This window comes from Pelophylax lessonae (assembly GCF_965119305.1).
Source record: "Pelophylax lessonae genome assembly, chromosome: 9".
Lineage (NCBI taxonomy): Eukaryota > Metazoa > Chordata > Amphibia > Anura > Ranidae > Pelophylax > Pelophylax lessonae.
Window position 1 is genome coordinate 266,300,702 of NC_138776.1, and position 9,267 is coordinate 266,309,968.

General features: G+C 44.1%; 1 protein-coding gene across 1 annotated transcript in view; it reads right to left on the bottom strand.

The window, feature by feature from the left end:
- The window catches only part of LOC309564447 (uncharacterized protein), a 714,240-nt gene that overhangs the window by 54,849 nt on the left and 650,124 nt on the right, over positions 1-9,267 (bottom strand).

Consider the following 9,267-nt stretch of genomic DNA (forward strand, 5'->3'; position numbering starts at 1 on the left):
GTCTACTACCACAGCAGTCATCTCTTCACCGGAGCCTGTCGCAGCTGGTGACCCCTGTTCCTTTGGGCACAGAACTCCCTGTCCCCACCTCCAGGGGTGCCTTGCAGTTAGCCACAAGGGAAGCCCTGTCAGCACCTCGACCTCTGATCAGGTACTTCATACACCCAGGCATCCCTCCACATGTGCATTTGCCTGGTTTGTCAACGTAAGCTGCCACAGCTCCTATGTTTGCATGGCACCCCCAGCGTCCCTCCAGACAGGCCTGGGCCGAATGCTAAACTCTGTGGGGCCGCAAGTGGTTGAACACCCCTGATGTAGTGCAAGAGCCTGCCTGATTGGATACAGAGTGAATGGATAGATAGGTGGGCCCTCCTATTCCATAATTTTGGTAAATCCAAAGGAAATACGACCAACATCCATCAGGCCTCAGCCAATGCGTGTCACGGTTTTTTTTTTTCTAACCACTTACGAACCGCCTGCCGGGATAGAACTGCGGATGAGCGGCCCATAAAGAGTATACTGGTACTTCATTGCCTGTTTTTTAGGTGTAGGGCGTGCACATGCGGGAGTCTTTCAGCAGATCATGGGTGGGACCTGCTGATCGGCTGTGTCCAATCACAGCTCAGAGCCCTGTGTTGGACAATCAACACAGATCTCTGTACAGAGGGAACAATCTCTCTGTTTCTAATCCCATGCAAAGCAGGGATAAGAAGCAAAGAGATCTGTAGTAAAAAAAAGCAGCACACATTAACACATTGTTAGGCACACAGATGACCTTTTGATCAGCCCTAGATATTAACCCCTTCCCAGCAAGTGTCATTAGTACAGTGACAGTGCATATTATTATCACTGATCACTGTATTGGTATCAATGGTGATGTCAGTGTCAGTTACTCCCCTAGTGTCGGCTAGCGTCAGATTGCCCGCCACACTATCACAGTCCCACTATTACCCCTTCCCAGCCTGTGTGTCAGGGATACCTCCTGCAGGTATCCCTCTAGGGTGATTAGATCAGCTGGTTGCACTAAGGAATCAGGACACAAAGGAATAAGGTGCAAATACATTTAATAAGCAAGTGACATATTCCAATAGCAACACCAGTGGACAAAACAAGAACCAAAATATAAATGCAACAGCAAACCCCAATAGTGGCCTAACAAACTAACTACACAAGGAGCAAACAATAGCAAGACAGGAATGGAACAAGAGACAAAGAAAGTGGGGAGCCAAGTACAGGAAGCAGGGTACAGGGAACGGAGCTCAGGGTACAGGATATCGATACAGGTTCAGGATCAGGCTCAGACAGGAATACGGCTAGCAGAGAAGGGTTCAGGATCAGGGATCAGGAACAAGCACAAACAGGGTCAAGGGTAGCAAAGAATGCTGAAGCCCTGAACCTTAGTGAAGGGTGGGCTTATATTCCCACAACAGTTCTCAGGTGCAGTCTAATTAAGGTACAGTCCAACTGCAGGGAGACACCTGCTGGTGGGCCCAGGAACTGTGCCCTTCAGTTACTGGAACAGCAGAGCCACCAACAGGTGACTGACGTAATAACACTGATACTGACACTGTGTCATTAGTACAGTGACAGTGCATATTATTAGCACTGATCACTGTGTTGGTATCAATAGTGATGTCAGTGTCAGTTACTCCCCCAGTGTCAGTTAGCGTCAGATTGCCCGCCACGCTATCACAGTCCCACTATAAGTCCCTGATCACCGCCATTACTAGTATATAAATTAATTAATAAAGAGTCCAGTATATATATTTTTTATTGTAGACACTCTAATCACACAAACCAATTAATATACGCATATTGAAATTTCTTTTTTTTTTTTTTTTTTACCAAAGACATGTAACAGAATACATTTTGTCAAAATTTATGAAGAAATTTGATTTTCTTTTTTTTTTTTTTTTTTTTGGAAATTTGATTTTTAAACATTTTTTATTAGATATGTTTTATAACAGAAAGTATTGTTTTTTTTTTTTTTTTTGTTTTTAGGTCTTTTTTTCGTTTATATAACAAAATATAACAAACCCAGTACTGATCAAATATCACCAGAAGGCTTCTCCCCTTCCCGCACTCATAGAAGAAAGCTTTATTTGTGTGAAAAAAATTATATACATCTTTTTTTTGGGTACAGTGATGCATGACCGCGCAATTACCAGTTAAAGTAGTGCAGTACCGAATAGCAAAAAAATGTCCGGGTCATGAAAGGGGTTAAAACCTCCCAGAGATGAAGTGGTTAAACAAACCTGTAAGTGTTTGTGAAAGTTTTCACCACAAAATGTACTCCATTTTTATTTTCTCCTGCTATCAATGGCCAACACGGGACAACACTTCATCCATGTCTTTGGTGATCTCTGATCTCCTTATGAAGTGTTTCTTACATGGTGAAGATCAGCCATGGAGTATATCTGAGGTGTATATCAGGGTGTGCTTCTTCCACACATGTCCACCAACATTCATATAGGAGACATTTCCCGCACTCAAGGCACTAATACACCTCAAGGGTTGTATGGGACCCCTGATGTACAGGAAGACAGGACTTCAATGAGGAACAATTCCCTCACTCAGGACTTCTCCCCCGTGTGCAATCTCTGATGTGTGGAAAGATGGGACTTCTTTGCAAAACATTTCCCACACTCAGGACAGGAATATGGCTTCTCCCCGGTGTGAGATCTCTGATGTCTGTAAAGATTGGAGATATCTGAAAAACATTTCCCGCATTCAGGACAGGAATACGGCTTCTCCCCAGTGTGAGATCTCTGATGTTGGTAAAGATTGGAGTTATCTGAAAAACATTTCCCGCATTCAGGACAGGAATACGGCTTCTCCCCCGTGTGCAATCTCTTATGTGTGTAAAGATGTGACTTCCTTGAAAAACATATCCCGCACTCAGGACAGGAATACGGCTTCTCTCCCGTGTGCGATCTCTGATGTGTGTAAAGATCTGGCTTCCTTGAAAAGCATTTCCCGCACTCAGGACAGGAATAAGGCTTCTCTCCCGTGTGCGATCTCTGATGAATGTAAAGAAGTGACTTGTGTAAAAAACATTTCCCGCACTCAGGACAGGAATAAAGCTTCTCTCCCGTGTGCGATCTCTGATGTATGCTAAGTTTGGATTTCACTGAAAAACATTTCCTGCACTCAGGACAGGAATACGGCGTCTCTCCTTTGTGAGTTCTTTTATGCTCATTGAGTCTGGATTTAAAACGGAAACACTTCCCGCACTCAGTACAGGAAAACCTCTTATCTGTTGGATGGACGGCACCATCCCTCACAGTCTGAGGTTCCTCAGGATAAGAGGAATACGATGGTCCGGCACCGTCCCTCACAGTCTGAGGTTCCTCAGGATAAGAGGAATACGATGGTCCGGCACTGTCCCTCACAGTCTGAGGTTCCTCAGGATAAGAGGAATACGATGGTCCGGCACTGTCCCTCACAGTCTGAGGTTCCTCAGGATAAGAGGAATACGATGGTCCGGCACCGTCCCTCACAGTCTGAGGTTCCTCAGGATAAGAGGAATACGATGGTCCGGCACCGTCCCTCACAGTCTGAGGTTCCTCAGGATAAGAGGAATACGATGGTCCATCTACACTGTGTGGTGCCGGATGGACATTTGAGGTAGCCGGGTTTTCTCCTGGACTATACTGTGTGATGTCCTCATCTTCTACTTCACAGTCTGGAGACAAAGTGAGACAATCCTCTGAGGTTTTCCTCATCTCCCGTCCATCTACTAAAATAGAAATACAAAGGTTATTACCAGACATCAGCAGATTGGTTCCCCTAAACCAGGACTCCGCCCACATCAGACAGCTTTGTCTCTGAGGATCTTACAATTCCCCCCTCAGGGTAACTAGTAAATGGGTCCTCTGATCTCCTACCAGTTAATTTCTTTATTCATGGACCTTAGTCAGAGAGTGAGGAAACAACGAGAACTGTCTTTTATAGGAGTGACAGTGATGAGGGGATTATAGGACGAGTGTCCCCTCCCCCTCTATCACTCATTGCCATCTTCCCAACACAAGAAGTCCTGCACTTCCTTATTTAGTCCATGATTTAGTCATGGATAACAGCGGGGCTGAGCCCCACCAGAGGTCAGAGAGTGAGGATGGGGGGAGAACAACCAAGATGAAGACTGGACTGTAACTTCATCCCTCATTATCACTTTCTGCTCAGTGAGCAGTATGGGTGGAGGAATGTATTTAGTGTTAATGACCCACCTGTGCTGATCTCTGTAGGAGTGTCCTCCTCTATAAATGTTCCCGGTATTCCATCCTCCTCCATAGACTGCTGATCATCCCTCACATACCTCTCTTCTTCTTCTGCTTTACTTCAACTTTAGAATCTTTCAGGTTTCCACTTTGAATAAATCTATATCTATGTAAAGGTCTAACTGGGGCGTTTACCGACCCCCATATTGTTCACTCTCAGTCTGCTGGCACTTAGATTATTGTCCCGTGGGCTGAAAAATCTTATGTTTCTACCCTAAAAGTCCAATAGAGCATTCTCTATATTTCCTGGCTGTTTGATACATTAGGGATGTTCTCCATCTAATTTAGATAACACCCATGACTGAATACATTGTTTCTATGTGTTTATCAGATGATGGGGGATCTAGGTGGATCCTCCGTACTGCTCTCTCCTTTACAGTGATGGTCTGGGGAGGCAAATCCATGGAGGGACGCACAGACCTCTTCAGGCTAGACAATGGCACCCTGACTGCCATTAGGAATTGGGATGAAATCTTTGGACCCATTGTCAGACCCTATGCTGGTGCAGTGGGTCCTGGGTTCCTCCTGGTGCAGGACAATGTCTGGCCTTATGTGGCGAGAGTATGCAGCCAGTTCCTGGAGGATGAAGGAATTGATACCATTGAATGGCCCCCACACTCACCTGACCTAAATACAATAAAACATCTCTGGGACATTCTGTTTCGGTCCATCCGACCCCGCCAAGTGCCACCTCAGTCTGTTCAGGAGCTCAGTGATGCCCTGGTCCAGATCTGGGAGAAAATACCCCAGGACACCATCCGTCGTCTCATTAGGAGCATGCCCCAACGTTGTCAGGCATGCATACAAGCACGTGGGGGCCATACACACTACTGAGGACCATTCTGAAGTCCTGCAATGAAATTTCACTAAAATGGACTCGCCTGCTGCATAATTTTTCCACTTTGATTTTCGGGGTGTCTTTGAGTTCAGCCCTCTGTAGGGTGATAATTTTAATTTCCATCAAACTTTGTGGCATCCTTTCCTTCCTAACACATTACCCAGTCCATACCAGTATAGATCCTAACACATTACCCAGTCCATACCAGTATAGATCCTAACACATTACCCGGTCCATACCAGTATAGATCCTAACACATTACCTGGTCCATACCAGTATAGATCCTAACACATTACCCAGTCCATACCAGAATAGATCCTAACACATTACCCAGTCCATACCAGTATAGATCCTAACACATTACCCAGTCCATACCAGTATAGATCCTAACACATTACCCAGTCCATACCAGTATAGATCCTAACACATTACCCAGTCCATACCAGTATAGATCCTAACACAATACCCAGTCCATACCAGTATAGATCCTAACCCATTACCCAGTCCATACCAGTATAGATCCTAACACATTACCCAGTCCATACCAGTATAGATCCTAACACAATACCCAGTCCATACCAGTATAGATCCTAACACATTACCCAGTCCATACCAGTATAGATCCTAACACATTACCCAGTCTATACCAGTATAGATCCTAACATATGATCCAAACCATACCAGTATGGATCCTAACCAATTATCTAGTCCATACCAGTATAGATTCTAACACATGATTCAGTCCATACCAGTATAGATCACAACACATTACCCAGTCCATACCAGTATATATATATCCTACACATTACCCAGTCCATACCAGTATAGATCCTAACACATTACCCAGTCCATACCAGTATAGATCCCAACACAATACCCAGTCCATACCAGTATAGATCCCAACACATTACCCAGTCCATACCAGTATAGATCCTAACACATTAGGGGGGCTACACAAACCTAGCTTGTAAGGCCGAACTAAACAACACACCTCAGGAAGTGCCGCCATGGCTAACAGAAGATAGACTTAAAACTAAACTAGAGAAACTTAACATAAATAAATCACCGGGACCGGATGGCTTGCACCCGAGGGTTCTTAAAGAGCTCAGCCAGGTGATTGCCAGACCATTATTCTTGATCTTTAAGGATAGTTTACAGACAGGTATGGTGCCAGCTGATTGGAAAAAAGCCAACGTGGTACCAATATTTAAAAAGGGGCCGAGATATATCCCGGGTAACTATAGGCCGGTCAGCCTAACATCAGTAGTCTGCAAGATTTTGGAGGGGATGTTAAGGGACCACATACAAGACTTTAGTAATGAAAACGGTATTATAAGTAGTAATCAGCATGGATTCATGAAAAATCGTTCTTGCCAAACCAATCTATTAACCTTCTACGATGAAGTGAGCTGCCACCTAGATAAAGGTAAGCCTGTGGATGTGGTGTATCTGGACTCTGCAAAGGCCTTTGACACCGTTCCCCACAAACGCTTACTGTACAAACTAAGGAAGGTAGGTATGGACCATAGGGTGAGTACCTGGATAGAGAACTGGCTCCAGGGGAGAGTCCAGAGGGTGGTGATTAATGGGGAGTACTCGGATTGGGCGGGTGTGGAAAGTGGGGTCCCCCAGGGTTCTGTCCTGGGACCAATCCTGTTTAATTTATTCATAAATGATCTAGAGGAGGGGATATCTAGTACAATCTCAGTATTTGCGGATGATACTAAACTAAGCATGCCAATATCTTCTATGCAGGATGTGGAAACCTTACAAGCGGACCTGAACAAAATAATGGGGTGGGCAACTACATGGCAGATGAGGTTTAATGTTGAAAAATGTAAAGTAATGCACTTGGGTGCCAGAAACCAGAAAGCAAGCTACTCACTAGGGGGGAAACCTCTGGGTGAGTCTAGGGTGGGAAAGGACCTGGGGGTACTGGTAGACAACAGGCTTGGAAGTGGCATGCAATGCCAAGCCGCTGCAAGCAAAGCCAACAGAATACTGGGATGTATAAAAAAGGGGATTCACTCCAGAAATAAAGAGATTATTCTCCCGCTCTACAAGACTCTGGTCCGGCCACACCTGGAGTATTCCGTCCAGTTCTGGGCACCGGTTCTCAGGAAGGATGTGCTGGAATTGGAAAGAGTCCAGAGAAGGGCAACAAAAATAATTAGGGGAATGGAGGACATCAGCTATGAGGAAAGACTACAAGCACTGAACTTATTCTCTCTGGAGAAGAGACGATTGAGGGGGGATATGATATCAATGTACAAATACTGTACTGGTGACCCTAGCATAAGGAACAAACTATTCAGAGAGAGGAGATACAATAAGACACGTGGCCACTCACTAAAACTAGAAGAAAGGCGGTTTAACCTTAAAATGCGTAAGGGGTTCTTCACTGTAAGAGCGGTAAGGATGTGGAATTCTCTTCCACAAGCAGTCGTATCAGCACGGAGAATTGATAGTTTCAAAAAACTATTGGATGGGCACCTTAGAGACCACAACATACAGGGGTATACAATGTACAACATACAGGGGGGGTATACAATGTACAACATACAGGGGTATACAATGTACGGTTAAAAGCAAACACACACACACATCATAGGTTGAACTGGATGGACTGATGTCTTTTTTCAACCTCACTAACTATGTAACTATGTAACATTACCCAGTCCATACCAGTATAGATCCTAACACATTACCCAGTCCATACCAGTATAGATCCTACACATTACCCAGTCCATACCAGTATAGATCCTAATACATAACCCAGTCCATATCAGTATAGATCCCAACACAATACCCAGTCCATACCAGTATAGATCCTACACATTACCCAGTCCATACCAGTATAGATCCTAATACATAACCCAGTCCATATCAGTATAGATCCTAACACATTACCCAGTCCATACCAGTATAGATCCTAACACATTACCCAGTCCACACCAGTATAGATCCTAACACATTACCCAGTCCATACCAGTATAGATCCTAACATATTACCCAGTCCATACCAGTATAGATCCTAACATATTACCCAGTCCACACCAGTATAGATCCTAACACATTACCCAGTCCATACCCGTATAGATCCTACACATTACCCAGTCCATACCAGTATAGATTCTAACACATTACCCAGTCCATACCAGTATAGATCTTAACACATTACCCAGTCCATACCAGTATAGATCCTAACATATTACCCAGTCCATACCTGTATGGATCCTAACGCATTAAGCAGTCCATACCAGTATAGATTCTAACACATTACCCAGTCCATACCAGTATAGATCCCAACACAATACCCGGGCCATACCATTATAGATCCTAACATATTACCCAGTCCATACCAGTATAGATCCTAACACATTACCCAGTCCATACCAGTATAGATCCCAACACATTATCCAGTCCATACCAGTATAGATCCTAACACATTACCCAGTCCATACCATTATAGATCCTACACATTACCCAGTCCATACCAGTATCATTCCTAACACATTACCCAGTCCATACCAGTATAGATCCTAACACATTACCCAGTCCATACCAGTATAAATATCCAGCATGATATTTTTCCCCCGTTGAGATCTTGCGTGTTTTCAAAGTGTTCCTTTCATTTTGTTGAGCCGTGTATTTTATACTGATCTCCGAATGATATTTTTTATTGTTATTATTATAATTTTTTCCCCTTCTTTATATCTATACATGGAAACATGATCTTTGTCCCCAGGACGGCTTTCTTCCCGCGATCCTCATGCGAAATCTTTTGACGCCAATGTGACCATCATAAACATCCATTTTTCTTGTGGCCCATCGGTTCCACCTTTTGGAAAACCCACGTCTTTCCCTTGAATTTTAGGCTTTTCACGGGGGCGGGGGGTTTTGGGGGGGGGCATGTCTAGGAGGTCAATGCTACCGCTCATTTTTTATGTTGACACACTGACGTACCGTGAGAACTACAGATTGATAATTTGTATGTTATGGAGGTTCTATACCTGTGTGGTCACCTTTGTAGAACACTAACATGTTATGGTTTGGTTCGGTACAGTACACAATTTTTGCCGTTTTCATTGTCAAAAGTTGTGAATGCTACCCTAATTCCGAACTGGACCGCACCACTTTTTTGGGACCCTT